This window comes from Anas platyrhynchos, chromosome 12 (genome assembly GCF_047663525.1).
Source record: "Anas platyrhynchos isolate ZD024472 breed Pekin duck chromosome 12, IASCAAS_PekinDuck_T2T, whole genome shotgun sequence".
In the NCBI taxonomy this organism is placed as follows: domain Eukaryota; kingdom Metazoa; phylum Chordata; class Aves; order Anseriformes; family Anatidae; genus Anas; species Anas platyrhynchos.
In genome coordinates, this window is record NC_092598.1 from 7,662,799 (window position 1) to 7,681,186 (window position 18,388).

At 35.4% G+C, this 18,388-nt stretch overlaps 1 long non-coding RNA gene across 1 annotated transcript in view; it reads right to left on the bottom strand.

The window, feature by feature from the left end:
* Positions 1-15,766, bottom strand: part of LOC106016711 (uncharacterized) — a 160,847-nt gene extending 145,081 nt beyond the window's left edge. Inside the window, exon 1 of the long non-coding RNA XR_011812261.1 lies at positions 15,420-15,766. This is a non-coding gene — a long non-coding RNA (uncharacterized lncRNA). The remainder of the gene's footprint in view (positions 1-15,419) is intronic.
* Positions 15,767-18,388: the final 2,622 nt, after the last annotated feature.

Consider the following 18,388-nt stretch of genomic DNA (forward strand, 5'->3'; position numbering starts at 1 on the left):
AATAAAAGAAAAATGTTATTGTTAATAACAAGAAAGCAGATGCAATGTAAAACCTTTATAATAACAAAGAACCATTACCTATTTTGTTTAAAAGTTGTGATGCATTATCATGGCAGATAATCTTCTGTCTTTGTAGAGTGACCTGCAAAATAATAGCTTGGGAGAATCCTAGGAGTTTACTATGGCCTCAATCAAGCACTGCATGTAAGCATAAGTTCAATTTTAAAAACCTGTACAACCTGATGACTTCCAGATGATATAAAAATGAACAAAGTACTTGTTTCAGCTGATCACAGTGACATTATTCACTTACCTAGAAACTTTTCTGAGTATAGTAAATACACATCTAAGCAAATCATGCTTCTCAGAACCACTGTAAACAAGACTGATTTGAAGTACAAATTTGTGTTTTGGAAACCCCAATAATCACATCACTGTTACTCAAAATCCACTGTTTATTTAAAGGTCATGCTAGCTGGTAACAGTAACATCATTCTAGCAGGGAAAAAAAAATAAAAAAGCAACTTACTAACGAGTCCAATAAAAATGTTCACAAACAGTATTTTGAATCATAGCCCAGCTGTTTTCTTTCCTAAGCAGTTGCCATAGCTCATAAGAGTGGGGTGGAAGCCACTCAGGGCAGATTTCTAATGACAATGTTCCACTTCACCAGTCAGGAAACAGGTCATAAACAAGTAACTGAGAAATAAAGGTATAGTTGGATTTTAAAGCAAAAAACCCTTTAGATCAAGTTTAGTATTTATTGCATTTATTAGCATTGAATTACAACTGCATCTTCTCCGGAAAAAAAACAAATACTAAACCAACAACACTAGATATCTTAAGTTTCTTCAAAAGATTTATCTATTTAAGTTACAAGTTTCAAAAATGCAGAGTAAAGAATTAAAGAAAGAAGTGGCAGAAAATTAAATTATGTTAGATTTACCTAGAATAGAATAGAATAGAACAGAATAGAACAGAACAGAACAGAATAGAATAGAATGGGTCCATTGGAAGGGAACTACAAAGATCACTGAGTCCAACTACACTTCAGGGCTAACCAAAAGTTAGAGCACACTGCTGAGGACATATATCCAAACAACTTTTCAACATGTCAACAAACTCACCTGTGTCTGATGGATGCCTGTTCCAGTGTTTGACCACCTTCACCGAAAGGAATTTTTTCCTAATGTCCAGTCTGAATGATTATGATTTATGAAATTTAAAATGATTGTGTTTTGGTAGTATAGTACTTCTAAGATACTTTCATGCACTTATTTAGAGCACATATATGCTTACGTGCTTTTCATAACAAAGTTGTACATCTTAAATGAGTACAGCAGTATAAGGGTTTCCTACACAATCCATCAAACAATTGCTCTTCTACAGCTTTTTGCAATAGCTTTGCATGGGCATTGTAATATGTACAGTATTATTGATGATAAGTGTCAGCACAGCAGGAGCTCCATAATAAGCTGTAGAGACAGTAAACTATTGCAGCAATTCACCACAGAGACAAAGAATTCTAGCCATAAAGACATCTGTCTGCACATACCTAGGAAAAGCACGGAAAAAAGACATCTCCACTGAGGCAAAAAACATTCCAAATATATCGAACCATGTAAGCCATTCTAGGAGAGCACATGTTCATCTTCCTGAGCAGACCATGCACTGACAGATAGGGCATTTCCAGCTCTGGCAGGCATGTTAGAAGTTTTCTTTTCCTTTACTTGAGATTCATAGTGATGTAAGCATTATGTGCTTACTAAATACAGATGAGTTTGAGAGAGTAAAGTAATCCAGCAACAGTAACCACTGCTATAGAGATTCTTGTGATGTTCCATACTCAATGTATCTATTTTTGTCATATTAACTCGACCAAGAGTTGTAGGAAGAGCTTTTGACAGCAACCAACTGGGCGATAAAGTCCCATGTCAGTAAATCCAAAGCAATTCACACTAAAGAAACTGAGCTAAGCCATACATGTAGAGATAATCACTGAACCAAACTAACTCTGTTCAAAAAAGACATCTGTAAGTCACCATGGTCAGTATTCTGAAAAAGTCTACCCCCTGTAATTTTTATAGCAGAAATACAAAGTATTGTTATGTCTCTAAATATCTCTATAGCTTGACACGGATTCTCCTGTTTAAATCCATGGAAGCATTGCATCACATCCTGTATGTCATTCTGGTCCCTTGTCTCAAAAAACAAAGGAGAGAATCAACATAAATAAATAAATAAATAAATAAATAAGCACAAAGAAGGGGAATAAGGAGATTAGGAAAGAGAATACCATAAACGGATAGACTAGGAGTCTTCAGTGTAAAAGAGAGACATTAGAATACTAAGATGATGTATAAAATTGTGAATGATATTGAAGAAAATAAATGTAGACTGATTGCTAAGTTTCTCACTGTACAGGAACTGAGAAACCTCTAATGTAATTATTAGATAGTATATTAAAAGTCACAAAATGAAGTAATGCTGAAAGTGATTTTTTTAATACAATACATAATTAATTTGTGAAATTCATTGCCATAAGACATGGTGAAACACAAGAATGTTTCAAAAAAGTACAAGCTATAATTCTTAGAATTATATTCTCCACCAGTCACAATTAAGTGCAATGAAAGTTTTTGTATACAATTTCCAACTCAATAAATCCTTGCCATTGTTTGTCAGAAGCTCGAAGAATACACAGGGGAGGGATCACTCTGTTTATCCACCATTTCCAGTACCCTTTCCCCAAACATTTAGTGAAAAATCTACCATTCTGTGTGTTAGAAAGAAGATATTGTGTAAGAAAGCTCTTAAATTCATATAATCTCTGTAAGAAACCTGAAGGGAATCATGCATAGAGTGTACTACATTAATGGGGTTTCCTTTGCATAGGTGAATTAATTAACTAATCAATTCAAGCTCAAAAGCAAAAGTACTGAAGGTGGGCAGATTAACAGAATCTATCTCTTTTATTGTGGTATTAAAAGGTGGCAGTCACTAAATGACAGCTAAGTCATAAGGATACATCAAAACCAAAATAAAACAAAGCAAACCCACAAACAAATAATAATAAAAAAACCCTAGAAGTATCAAATATGTCTGCACTGATCTACTGGTAAACTTGGTGAGTACCCTTCTGGTTACCATTAACATGAACTGATGATTATACTAAGTCTTTCCTTTTTGAGAGGAACTAGAACAAACAGAACAGCCTTCACTTCCATTTAACATCATGCTACAGGTACTGTAAAAAGAGCCTGTTTAACTCCTCAAAGAAAGAAAGGAGCTTTCTTTCTTACAAATTCCATGTAAAATATAAATTATTCTCTGCATGCTGTGTTCAAACCAAAAGGAGAAAGTACCTAGAACAATATGGTTTCACACAGTATTCTCCAAGTATTCACATGTTTTATGCTATTTTAACAGGTATACAGCCATCTTATGTGCAATGGCCATACTGTAGAATAATACATAGGAGAACACTATCTTGCCACTATATTACATTCATTCAGTTTCAAGGTCAAAGATCTACATTTACTGATGGTACAACCATACAAGTCATAAATTTACTAAAGCGGAAAGGTTGGCATCAAGATTCTAGTAAGAGTCCAGTGTTCAAAAGGCTTTTGCCTCTGGATATCTGAATAGAGTAGAACCATGATCTATTTCTGTTTTACACCATTTGAAATATTATCATTTGAGCTATATTTAAATTACAAGAGTGCCAGAAAAGGAATTCAGAATGCCTAAAGAACTGAAGCACTGATGTAGTCCTTTTGATCCTAGGATCACAAGCTCACTGCAAACACTTTCAGATACTTTATAAGTTGCAAATGCCTTTGTAACTGAAATGCTGCTTTAAGGAAAACCGACAACCACCAACTAATTCAGTCTACAGCAGAAACTTTCAGCTAACATGGTCATGACTGTCATTTCCACATGAAGGTCTGGTAGCAATCTAAGACTTCTCCTGAGTGAGTATGAGTTGCACTGTAACAAAAAACTGCTGTGTGCTGATATAGTCCCTCATGCAGAGAACAGAGACCATTGGTCTTTCCACCCACCCCTACAATGCAAATGCAATGGACTTACTACAATCCAGAAGTGGATCTAACAAATTAAAAACATTTAAATTATTGGAGAAGCCTTTAGTAGATGTAACAACTTCTAAGAACTTATTGAGGTCCTAAAACCATAGATCATTAACTTATTAAAAATGTTATTGAGATCTGAATTTGAGGTTGAACAACCAAAATAAACACCATCTGGGAAGTTAACTGGGTGCTTTTTTATGAATCTATTCAACAACTTGTTTTCCCTCATTTCATATTATACAGTGCTATTTTTCTGTCTAGGAGTTACCATTGACATGAAAAATCTCCCTATTACTAAACATACTTCGGAAAAATATTCCTGATTGTTATTGTGATTTCTAATAATTGGAATGCTAGTGAGTATTCAATGCTTGAGATCAAATCTTATATTTTGACAACCTATTTTAGCTATTAAATTAAACAGAATTTAGGTTTGTCGGAAGATAGATGGCATCTTCTTTTTTGTACATATCCTAGAAAAAATGTTGCCTTGATACTAATTATTACTATATTCACAATTAATAGGTATACCAAAAGTCGTAAGTAGCTTGAATTAAAACTATTATTAAATGCTACTAACATCACGTGCCCTGAGTATTCTTCATCTGAATAGCTAGCCCATATTAAATTAGTACTTTAAAGTCTAAAAATGTATGTCCAATAAATTTCTACTAACTCTTTTAGCAGATCTCTCCACTAGTACTTTCATGTATGCCTGCTTTAAAACAAAGTCTTTAAAGTCTGCCAATATTTACTCATAAATTGTCAATCTTTTCTGATTCTCTGTTCTGCTTTCTCATAAACCTCCTTCCTCTTTCTAAAGGAATTCCTAAGGAAACCCTCCTTACCCTAAGGATCCCTCCTTACTCTCAGTGTATCCAGTTGGGGAATGTTACTTCATGGAAAACAAGAAAAACTACAACCAAATCAAACCATTCCAAACAGAACAAAAGAAAACAAAACAAAACCCTAAAACATTAACAACCCCTGCAGCATCTTTCAAATAATTCTAATAAAATGCCTAAGACGCATGCTTCTGAGGCAGTTACCAAGCAGACTAGACCTAGGAGATCAGATCTACAACAAAATCCTCCTTAAAATCTTTAAGTTTCAGGTGGGAAAAGCAGGTGCTCCTTTCGAGTACTGTGGGGGAAAAAAATTAAATGTATTCTGTGCTTTGTCGGCACACAAAAATTCACATCAATGGATGTACAGCCAGCAAAATAAATAAAAATTCATAAAAAAAAAAAAAAAAAGATCTGCTGTGTAGATAAGAGAGCTGCAGTGAGGACTGGAGAAGAGAATTTTGCCTCAAGGATAGCACAGAAAAGAAAATATATGTCAAGTTCAGAACAGATGTTAGAAAGCTTATCAGGAGATTAAGCTGTTGAAATGGCCTGAAACACAATGTGTTCCTACATCTTGTAACATGCTTAGCAAGATGCATCAATACCAACCAAGCACATGCAAGGAGGAAGAGGACATTTTCTTTTGTTGTTTCCATTTCCTACATACTCCCTACTTCAATCCAGTATCTGTGCTACTACTTCTTAATAAAGAAGCTACCTCTCAAAGCCCATCAGCCATCTCCCTCCCCTACGTAATTCTGTCTTCCTCCTAGGGACTGCACTACTGTAAGTCGCTGCAGATTTCCCTCTCCTCAGTGATGAATGATCCTAGTTTGTACTATTAATTTATTTTCTGCAAGAAATCCACAGAAGACCTGAAGGTACAGTAAAACTGTACAAGAGTCAGAATGTAGAGTGCAAGAGCATGAAAGCTCGCAGAGAGCCCATGAGACAAGTTTGCAGCTCCGTGTGTAAAAGTTTATTGCTTGTGGCTCCAGAATGCAAGGAGGTAGGAAAAAAAAATCCTTCTCTCTCCTGTTTTCTATACTGAAAGTTGAATTTGGTCATTTACCTAAATACCGGGCTTTGAGGCATCATTCTAACCACATAAGCAATATAGAAAAATACCTTGGTTTCCTTCCATCATCGTAAAACTAATCGTTGTTTCTACTTTATTACACTGTCATCACCCAGTTTAATTTCTCTTCCCTGATAACCTGAGAAAAGCTAGAAAGCTAGTATTGATTAGGTCAGATCATTTCAAGTAGTGGATATGTTGTGCTTAATGTACGGTTTTAAGTATATATATATTATATATATATACACACATATATAAAGTATACTTTTTATAAAAAATGTTTGCTTCATGTAGCTAATTCCAGTTTTCAAAGTTTTTTGCACCGCATTTTCAAATATTGCTTCTGTTTTCTTCACACTTAACCCATCGCTTTCATGCTTGCTCGAGTATAATTGAAATGTACAATTTTTGAGAGCAGACTCTCTAATTAAGTCTGAATAAATTAGGCAAAACAATGTGGAGACAATATTTTTTGAAGACTGAGAATCACAATCCACATAAGTGAATGTATAAAGCAAAAGTAATTAATATCCAGTTCTGCTTTTTTTTATCATTTAATATTAAACAACTGCTGTTGCAACACTGTAGACCTGCTACTTTAAGATAGTAGTAAAACAGCTATTAAGAAATCCCATCTAACAACTCAGCTTGTTTTTCACCAAATGATACTAAAATACACTTTTATATAGTACACTGAAATTCTTGTATATCAGCAGCTGTATTATTCTACTTAGCCTATCCAAAAAAAAAAGATTTTTTCTGTCAGCTGACAAGGCAATAAAATCATTTTATCATATTAAAGATTCCTTTTTAATTTATTATTATTATTATTATTATTATTATTATTATTATTATTATTATTATTATTATTATTATTTACATCTAGAATATTTGCATTATTTTCCTGCTTTCTGAAGATCAGACAGTCAAGTCAGTTCAGGAGCACTGGTAACTCCTTGGCTGATGCTAAATTCATTCACTGTACAACTCATTGTAATGCACTCGCTGGTACTGCAGCACACCACTAGTTACTGTAATATGACTAACTGATTTAGAACTAGAGGAGATGTTTAAAATCACAGCGTAACCAAGGTTGAACATGACAATCTGGATGACCCAGAGTCATTTTAGCAGTGTTTTGAGTTTCTGTGGTCTTCATTTCCCAAAAACTGGATTAACAGAATGCTATCAATAGAAAGTCACAAAGGAAAAGAGGAATATCCCTGGAAATGCATCCTGTGTTGCTATGCCACCAAATACCTAGCCATCTTTTTCTTCCCAATGGAATACACAAAACATTTGCCAATCCAATCAGAATGGATCTGCCCTGCAATCTCTCTTTATATACTACCTTATATTTGCAGCCATTTGTTACAAAGGTTACATTTGTTACAAATGGCAAAAGAGTAAAAAGCAAATTTTATTCATTCATTTCAATACTATTCTTTAACAACATATTTCACCCTCAACTTGCAACCATGCAAAGCACACCAAGAAGAAATGGTGAGAAAGGCTGAAGCAGTCCAGGACTGACGTACGTTTGGTCTGGATTCTGTCAGTGTCCGGTGGCCAGTCAGTAACCCAAATATTCCTTCCTTTGCCCTCGCACCCCCTTAGTTGTTGCTTGACTTTTCCACTCTTGCCCTCCCTTACTACTTCATTCTCCTCTGATGTCTCCCACAGTAGGTGTCCACTAATACCTGTTTGCTAGGCACTAACATAACATGCAGGCAATAATAAAAAATTCCAGGGGCTTTTGGTCTGAGCCACAGCTCCAGAATTAGATCCTTAGATGTAGTTCACACTACTAGACATAATTATTTGCTGCCATCCGCCACAAATGTAGAGTTTATTTTTAAAAGTTCGTCAGTATTATACATCTATACTCTCCTGTCTACCATATTTTAATGGACACTGCTTGTAAGCACACATTACACTCATTCATCTCACAAAAAGCAACATTCTCACCTACACTCACGAATAAAAATAAGAAAATCTATCTTAGATTGTTGAAATGCCTTTCCAGAATCTTCCAGCAATTTTACTGTGAATTAAAGCAGTTCCTACATAAGCCAGAAGGGCACTCTACATTCTAAGATTTGAACTCTGCTTAATAATTGACATTTTCCATCCAGTTGTTCATTGAAAACTCACGTTTTAGATACCAGAGAACTCAGTTTTGAATTAAAACAGGATCCCTGGAGAATTTAATAGCACATTTTCCATAGTTTAGAATTTCTGAACAAGTCAGCTTTTATCAGCCATAATTGAAGTTGCCAAATTCAAGAACAGAACTGATGTGGCTGCACACTGTGAAACCATTTAGTGACAGCACAAATACAGTTCACTGTAATTAGTGAGCTAGCTGTGGTTACAAAAAGAATTGTGCAGTGTACTGCTACCTCCGTAAATTCCAAAGAAGTGCTTATGTTGTGCATTATTTCTAGGGTCATCAAAATTAAGTGCTTTAGTTTGCCCAGCTGTACTTGTAATTAATTGATTCAGAACTTTTTGTAACTGAACAAAGATATCTGAAATGCACTGAAATGTACTCAAATAAAACAGTTATTGAAAAATTATTATTGAAAAATCTGCAACAGTACCATCATACGAAATTTTCAATTTTCAGTTACTATGACTAGTGAAAACCATTACGAAGGACTATCTAAATAATTCTTTAGAAGTAATTTCAGTTTCTATCAAATAGATGCTGCTGCTTGGTTTTAGCTATTTTAGAGGTTTACAAGAGGTCTCCTCCTTGGTGCAACTTCATAGTTGGAAATATGAAAGAAAATGAGGTTATCAAACAGAAGAAGAAAGAAATGTGTTTTCATACAAAACTCTACAGAAAGAAGGCCGTATATTTTCTGAGTTTCAACTTGCATTTTCTATGTACAGCTTGACCTGAACTTTGGTTAGAACTAAGCACAATGCAGTTCTTAACATTGCTTAAAATAAAAGGAAATAAAACATGTACACTCCTAAAAACCAAGGCCAAGAGACCAATGAGTCACAGGAAGAGGAGGAGGATGCTGAAACTTCAGAGGCTTTTGACCACTTCTGCACAAAGACTGAAGTTGGTGCCAGAAATTCTTGCCAAACATCATCCTACAAACAAAACTTTTTCGCATACTGCACATCATTCCCAACACCCTTTGTTGGGCAGGCTTTGACTTTCTTTCCTGTTAACTCCTGTTTAACACCACCTCTCTCTTCTCATAAATAAATGCTGAACCATTCCACTCTCAGCAATGGTTTGCTCTTTTCAGTCTCCAAACCAATGGTTCCTTCCAAGCACCTGGTTGGGCTGCACATTTGGATATCTGCTCGTACTCTGCACTTTGTGAGCTATCTTGCAGGGCTCAGAAACTGCAATTAAGTCACAGCACATTCAGAAATCTATTCTCCTGTACATAAAATCAGATGTCTCCCAGGTAAATTTGGGATCTGAGTAAGCATGCTGTTTTTCCACTGGGAACAATTAGGAGCGGTACTCCTTTGATCTCTGCTCCAAAACTAAATGAGTTTCAATCTGCCCTAACATTAGTTGGCAACATTCTTCATCTGTTTCTGAATTTAGCTCTATCTCAGAGAGAGCTTAAAGACATTAGAAGAAAAAGAAGGAGAAAAAAAATCATTACATGCACATTGTGGAAATATGAGAGAAAACAGGATTGCTTAGGGAATTGGGGTTTAGTCATTTGCCTTTCTGCATTCAAAAGTTTTTGTCTATATGGGGAGAGAGGTCTGTGTGTGTGGTGTATGTGTGTTTTCAAATGTCTAGAAGATTTTTGAGCCAGCCAGGAAACTTAGCTCCTAAAGAAGAAACAGAATGGAACATTTCAAACATGTTAGGCTACTAAAATGTGCGAATGTCAGGGCTCAAATTCTTCTCTTCTAATCTGAAGACTGCACAGCTAAAACTGCTTCAGAGGACTGAGGCATGCATGCTGTCATGTTTCTATCCAAAAACTACTGGATGTAAATTTAGGCACACACACTGGACAGCATGCATCTATCAAAATGGCCTTCAGGGATGCTTCAAGACTTAGCATATGTATATAGACTATGGATGCAACAGCTGTTCGTCCCAGGTTCCTGAGCAGAGCTGTGGCACAGCTGTCCGACAGCTAGAGTTACTGAGCAGACGAGCAAATACTGCACAGAAAGAAGGATATGAAGAGAGGATGAATTTAACAAGCAGATCCATACTTAAATGGATTGAGAAGTAGTCATCTGTGTGCCCTGCTACAGCAATCAAGACTGAATATTAACAGAGCTTCTACTAACACCTTTTATTAGTGCAAATTAATATTTTAAAATAAATCATGCAGATGGAAGAATTTTGGTGGCAAGGAATGCACATTTCTTTAATTTTTGCAGTACTAATACCTTCAGGTAACAGTGAAAAGCTACACTTATTAAAGAAGACAAAGGGGGAAAAAAAGGCCACTGTAGAACACTTCTACCATGTAGTTTCATATGCTTGACCACTGCATTTAGTCACTGAAATCATTACAGCAAAGCAAGTTACAGGAAGGCAAGTCCAATCTGTTTGGAAGACAACTTTCCATAAAACAGCAGATGGCTCTGTATGTGCACATCAAACGTGCTCCTATTTCTGGAGAGAGGTTGACTTGGGGTGTGAGATGGAGTAAATACACATCGCAGTTTGGAAAAATGATGGCAGGACAAATCCTGTGTGCATTTACTTTTATTTAATTATCCCAGTGAGGGGTAAAGAATTCAATTACCAGAAACCTTTCGTATAACAGTCATGGAAAATGCAGACTTGGTGCAGAGATGTAAAATAATTCACATCAATTAATTATAACCATAGTAAAAAAGCCTTGCTATCAACATTCCACTTTAGCATCAATCATTTCCAGTTCCAAAGACCAAACAATTTTTTTAAAAGGAAAACAAAATGTTAAGCCATTTCTCCACCATTCCTACACAGTATGTGTGAAATAACATTGTTCAGAACTCTCCATTAAAAATGTCTTTTTAAATGGACAGATTGTCAAGAAGCCTGTTCTTTCTACATGTACCAGCCGAATTTTTGTAGCCTGAGATTTGTTAAAGGAAAAAAAAAACAAAAACAAAACAAACAAACAAAAAAAAAAAAAAAAAAAAAAAAAAAAAAAACAAGAGAGATAGAAATTATTCATACTAATTTCATATTGTTCATCTATCCTGAAGAGTAACTAAGCAAGACCCTTGACTTATTTGTGGTGCATTTCGTAGATGCATATATATACATGTTTTTCTATACAATCTGAAGTATTTAGTGATTCAGTTAGTGAATGGCATTATAGTGTACTAACTAAAATGTAGCCAGTTAACTACAGATGATTGCCTGTATTTATTACTGTGGTTTAGCTTATAGAGGAACAGATGGTTTCCATGTGCTCCCAATCAAATACTCTCAACTGCTTGTTTGATCATCTGCACTAGGTTTTTTGATTTAAATAATGGAGCCTTAGCATTCTGTACTTCTTAAATGCGACCTGCTTCTTGCAGCTCTTTTGACTTGTGGCAATTGCTGCTGGCTGATGGCCAGAGCCTTTTCCTCAGATTTTTAGTATAGTTAATTCAGCAGTGAATTAAAAACAGACACTCTGTATTACTTAGGACAGCACAGTCTGAATTCCGTTCTCCAAATAATCCCTATAGATGCAAGCAAGAACAATTAATAATTCAGCCATTAACCACAAATGAAAGACTTGTTTAATCTCATTTAACACTGTAAAATCTTATTACACATACATGAGTGGCTATAACCTACTGTTTATATAACTTTAAAGAGCGAAGTCATTTAAAATTCAAATACATCATTTACACAGAGACAAATAACATTTTTAAACTACTTTCTATTCCTATTGTCCATTTGTTTTAGAGCCAAGGCTTGTTGTAAAATCATTCTATTATGCTCTGCATCTTAGGTTGTGTAATTGAAGCAAAAATACGTCCATTACTGAGTTCTTTCACTATTATTCATTGCAAAGAAGCAGTACATAGTTTTATTTTGAGATTGTTCTCTTCTACCACTGAATTTGGATGTTTTAACAAGGTAATATACATTTACTAGCCTAGCAAGTGCAAGCAAATGAGCGTACTAGTATTGTCTGATTACTGAATGATAGAAATGCATCATTTTAGCTAGCCCAAAACCACAATTTGACATATACAACCTTTTTGGAGAATTTTCCTTTAAATGAAAGGGTTAAACATCAGTGTAATCCTTAGAGATAAGCAGGGTAATTTTAAACATTGTAGTCTATTTATTAAAAAAAGAGCAGGAGAACACACAAGGGAGAGAGAAACCAAACACACACAAAAAAAGAAACTATATTAACATAAATTTTAGTTCCTTACAAATATGTATTGAAGGGTCTTCTGGACATAAAAACACATATAACTACACTAATGCATGCCTGCCTAATAGTAGAATTTTCTGTGTGATTTAGAATATTAAATGGAAAGAATAAGTTTAAAGGGGTTTGTTTGTTGTTGTTGTTTCTCTATAGGTCTGTAAAACTGAGGCCTAAAGACAGTTTTATTAGACCACCCACTGCCTACATAATAACATCAAAAATCTCTGACAGCTAACTCAGGTTAATTAATTTCTTACAGCAGAATTAAACTACTTTTTTTTTTTTTTTTTTTAAATACTTTTTTAAACAGCGAAATATAAAAAATACAGGTAAGGATAGGAAGGACCATTGAGTTACTTCATTGATCTCACCCCCACGAGGTACAATAGTCTACAATTTGTCTATTTATGCCAGCAGAATTTCTTCAGAGAAAAGCAGAGAAGGTAAAAAATTAAGTTTTGAAGTGCTTCCAAACGTAAAAATGAAGCCTATCTCCAACATGGTAGAAAATGGCAAAGGGAAACACAGGGAGAGAGAGAAATAAAGTGAGAAGTCATACGTCCAGACAAAAGGTGGATGCACTCTAACTCATGTTCTTGGTTCTAGGTGTTCAGAGTGTATGGTAACAGTAAAAGAAGCAGGAGTTTCTGCAAAGGGAAGAGGAATGATAGTAAAAAAGGCAGTACTACCCGCACTGCCAAAAGCAACAGCACAATTGTGGAGGAGGAGGATGATTCCATATGTCAGAGGATGCGGAGCCAGATTTTCAAAGATAACTTCAGTACCTAGCAAATGTTACTGAGTGCTTAGCTGCAAGACATGTTAACAGTTGATTGCTCTCATTGATTAAAGACCTATACAGAAGTGGTCTCTAAATTCCTCAGGGACCTAACAGGGTGTTTTCAGCCATACACATTTTTCAGCTGTTTTACACCTGTCTGCATCCAATATCTACCGCTTTTGGCTATGTTCCTCTATTCCTGACCAGATCCTCAAGTTTTCTTAAATGTTCCAATATCTCAGTTTGAGAATGCCTGTTCAGAAGGTATCTTAACAATTCATGAAATATATAAAAAAATAAATAAATCAGTTATAACTGGTGGAAACATTCTTGCAGTCCCTCCAGTTTCGTCTTCCAAAAGTCTCTACAATACAGTAAAAAAAAAAAAAAAAAAAAAAAAACACCCAAACCAAAATCCAAACAGACAAGACACAGCAGTGAGTTACTTTACATTAGTTAGATGGAAAGAACACCTGTCTGCAGCATACAAGACAGAGGAAAATCAATACTGCAGAAAACATTTACATACAAAAAAAAAAAAAAGTTTCTACTACTGATCAGGAATTGCAGCAAGTCTACTACCGTGCAAGTTTCCTAGCCACCAGAAGACACAAGCATACATCTTTATTCTAATAGAAAATACCATCTGGAAACAGCTTCAGTTTGATCGATGACTCTAACCCGCATATTAACCATAACGTAGTAGGCTCAGCTGACATAGCTCTTCTGGTGGAAATGCCTGTCCCCAGGGTTTAGCAGCAGGTAAGAGCGCTTTTAGTATGATCAGCTGCACTCAAACCAGATGATTTTAACACGTACAGAACATGCCTTTTTTGCCTAAGCAAAATTTAGATATTCCAGGTTTCCTGCCTTGTCAAGTGTACTAGCCAAGTTGGCACCAGCATCAACGAAAGTTTAAACATGAAGGACTTGGGAGATCTTAAGTTGGTAGAGTCCAGCGAGGTTTCCCTTGTCTCAAGCACTCTGTCTTCCAAGCTTCTGCATTCCCCCTAAGCAGGCCACTGATTTTTCTCAGCCCTCAAGACCTTAGGAACTGGAAGTACCACAGGCATCATACACACTTTTCCGTAGATCCACTGATACAGATAGGACTTCAATCTCTTCCTAGATGCTTTGGAAAGCACACAGACCTCAAAAATTTTGCCTGGGTCCAGACAGATACAGTAAACCGGATGAAGACGAAGGAATACAGATCAGATAGAATATCAGTAAACACCTTAATATGAACACATTTAATTCAGCAAAGACCAAAACAAACTGAAGAGCATAGAAGCAAAGTTCGATGCAAGGTGAGCTGCAGAAAGAACATTCAATAAAACTAGAGGGTAAAGAGTACAGCTGTTTGCTAAAGAACCAAATGGGGGCTCACAAGTCTTTCAGGTTTTGTTTTTAGTGGTAATTAAAATACTTTGGCTATGTAAGTAATTCATATTAGCTTCAAAAGCATGCATAAGCTTGAAGTGCTTTGAAAGTCCAAATCCTAACAATATGGAGAAAATAAATACCTTGCTCATTACCAGAAGGAATTTGTGTATTTGGTGTTACTTAATTTCATAAATACCTAATCATAATTAAAGTCACTGGATGAATTTTTAAAAGTAGTTAGTTGTTAAGATGATTGGCAGTTTTCATTGCTGTTGACAACACCTAATGATACATTGCAGGATGGAAAACTACATTAAGACATCCAAAAATACCTCCTCTCTACTCACCACATGAGATAATTCTAAGTTTTTCTTTCCATAGATGTTTTATTGGTACTTATCACTTCAAGAAGGCTGATGGATGTCAAAGGCCCTCTAAGGATGCTTTTCAGATCATTTATTCCAAGCTTTCTCCAAAAGGCTTTTAGGTTTCTTTTTTACTTTCTCTTTTTCTTTAAAAATAAGAAAAATAAATACAAAAAATCCACAAAATAACATAAAACTCTATGGCCCCAACAATCAGCAAGCCTCAAGATGCCACCCAAATTACTTAAAAATTCATTAATTTATATCTGTCATTAAAACATGAAGCAGAATTACTACCTACAGCATTTAAACTTATCTCTGACTACAGTAAACTGTCGGTAGATAGAAAATGCCTTTTGCTCATGTGTGCTACAGACAGAATGCCTGTAGAGCGAGGAAAGAGGGCAAAAAGTGAACAGAGAAAAGGGGTCAGCCTCATGAGACAGATTATCAGCATAGATAACATTAGTTTAAAAATGGGATTTACCTGGCTATCACTCAGATCTCTGAAGACTGACGTTACTGTTCCCAGATGAAGACAGCTGCACTGCAGACTTGCAGCCAGCCCAAAGGATTCCAAGCACCCAGCTTCTAGATCCTATCTTTTCTGCTTCTCTTACCATTGCATATGCCTTGTTCCTACAAAATTGACTATATATTTTAAGCAAACAAGAAAAGTTTACTGATGTTCTCCATGTCTCTGGTTTTTATTAATTTTAAATAGAGGCCCATCATGGCGTTAAGTTATGCATATTTTATGTGATAATCGTAATCATTATAATTAATCCTTAATAAAAGAAAAAGAGGATATGAGATTATGTCTAGATTTCAGCTTCATTTTTCCTTTCGTCTGCAGTATCACTGTTCAGTTTTCTCTGCTTACAAAGGAAAGGAAAAAATAAATAATTTGCAAAGCTGACTACCAATGTTTATTTCTCCTGGAAGGCTCTCATTAATTCCAATGAGAACTTTGCTTTAAGATATACATAATTTAGTATTTTTAGTCTGTACAAATATAGCTTAGCAACAGAACAAAACAGTTACTGGAGAGTTTTATTTATTTATTTATTTTTAAAGTTTTAAGCCTCTTTTTTTTTTTTTTTTTTTTTTTCCCTGGATTTTTAAAATAAATGCCTGGTTTCTATGAAAGTTGATTGACTAAATAGATTTCCACAAAGGACCTCAGATATACAGTCTGCAGTTCCAAAACGCCCCTGGGCTTACTCAATACCATCCTCTACAACGTGCCCAAACCAGATCCTATGTACAACATAACATATTGATTACTGATGCCACTGAGCGAGGTTAACTCATGCTGTGCAGTATTAAAAATATATATATATATATATATAAAAAACACAACAAGAAAATCCACCTGATCTCTAATATAATAAACATCAATTTTCCTACTGCATTTTTTAACTATGCTTAAAAAAGAGCCACACCTTGTTCTTAAAATAAACGAGGTATTTTGATTTTTCTGTAACCTCTGACAGTACAAAGTAAAATGATTCATTAAGTGACTACTTTATGGTTATTTATGAGATGCTAACTAGGTGTATGATGTGCTAATTATTAAGAAAGCACACATTTGGAACATCTCCAGGTGTCTTTCCAAATCTTTTTCCCCAGGTGCAGTTGTTTTTCAATTTCTTTCTGTTTGAATGAACATTACAGCATACACAATTTCTTCGCTTAGTTTCATTGTTTCATAGACTTGAACATCAGGGAAAAAAAAATAAATAAAAAATCAGAGCACCAGATCACCAGCCATTCTACTTAATCTGGACACTTCTGTACCAAATACACAAATGTTATTAAAAAAATAGACATTAAAAAAAAAAAAAAAGCAAAACAAAACCACTGTATTTTTGAAATTATAGCAGACAATGCACACAACTAAGAGGCTGCTAATACCTGAAACCACTGAAAGGACAGCAAAACAAATCCTTGAAAGGTTTCCATGAACAAAAGGTTAAAAAAAATCTCCCCAGATTCATCCCAGTCTAACATTCCTTTCCTAATGGCAATCGTGCAGTCAGGACAAGCTCCTGCCACACTACCTGAGCACCTAGAAAAATTCTGCCAGAACAGAGCCCCCCTCCATGCCATGCCCAGTGCCCTGGGCTGCCCAACCTGCCATGCTATCAATGACACCAAACAGCCGCAAATGGGGCCTGGGGTTTTCAGGCAGGGCCAGGTGAAGCAGGTACCATGGCGAACCCCAGCAGCCCAAAGGAGGGAGCACGATGCTGCCAGTACCTGGCTTGGCAGCGCCTGCCACGCTGCAACATGCCATTTGAGGAGATCGATACCTGCTCCATTTCATGGGCTATTTAATAACCTGACGGTATGACTGTATCAAGGCAAAATGAAACTAGTTTTTAAAAGGATCCACTTATGTGGACATCACTGTCACTGATTACACTGATGTGGACATGCCTGAAAAGATGTTTAAGTAGCAGCAGAATTCAGAATAAATCAATTTTGACACACGTTCAAGTGCAAAATACATGGATCCATAGCACAAAACTGGGAAAATTAGTAAGAGGGAAAGAAACATGAAGCAGTGATGTTATTTACCCCAGTACAAAACCTCTACTATCTCATTCCTAGTGCTTTCCATGGTATTTTATTCAGATGATTTTCACATTAAATTGGATGTTTACACATAGCACGATTATATCTATCTGCTTCAAGCAAACACCAACTAAAACTGAGTTTCAGGTTACGGCACACTGAAGAATGGAAAAGGAAGATATTTTTCTGACAACCAGTTTGAAATTAAAACAACAGTAAATAACAGCAGGTAGTGCATGTGTGCAAAGCCACATATAGATAAGGCATAAAGCATTCCGTGTGCACCAAATAATTACTTTAAGTTGAATAGTAACATTTCCTAATGTAAGAAGTATTTTTACATTCTAGATTGTAAATGAAAAGTTCATTCACCTTGCCATAACCATAAAAAAAGACTTATTGTTTTGTTTAATCTAAATCTCCGATCTTGCCACCAAACAGATCTTGCCACACTTTTTTTTATGTCTAAAGGATGCCTGCATAATTCTGATGAACTTAATTTTTTATATTTTTGCTTACAGCTGTTGTTTTTGTTTTTTTAATCTATTTAAGTTCTGCTCCATATTGTGAAGAAATATGTGTATCAAAGGACTCGCACTGAGGTACAAGAAGACAAGAAGCATATAGTAAGATAATAAATTAATTTTACTGTAGTTACCCTTTAAATTAAGCAAAGGTTGTGATAAAAAGGCTAAAGTTAAGATTGAACGTAAAAGTTTTGTGAAAACTGGATCCTGTGAAATGTGGAAATAAAAAATATTTCTAAAGCATTTCACAAAACTTGGAACACAATTTCACTTTTCTAAGCACTATACATTTTTGCTTGGTTTGCAGCAAGTATTAAGACAATGTTAAAGACAATGCAGAAAGTAGTAT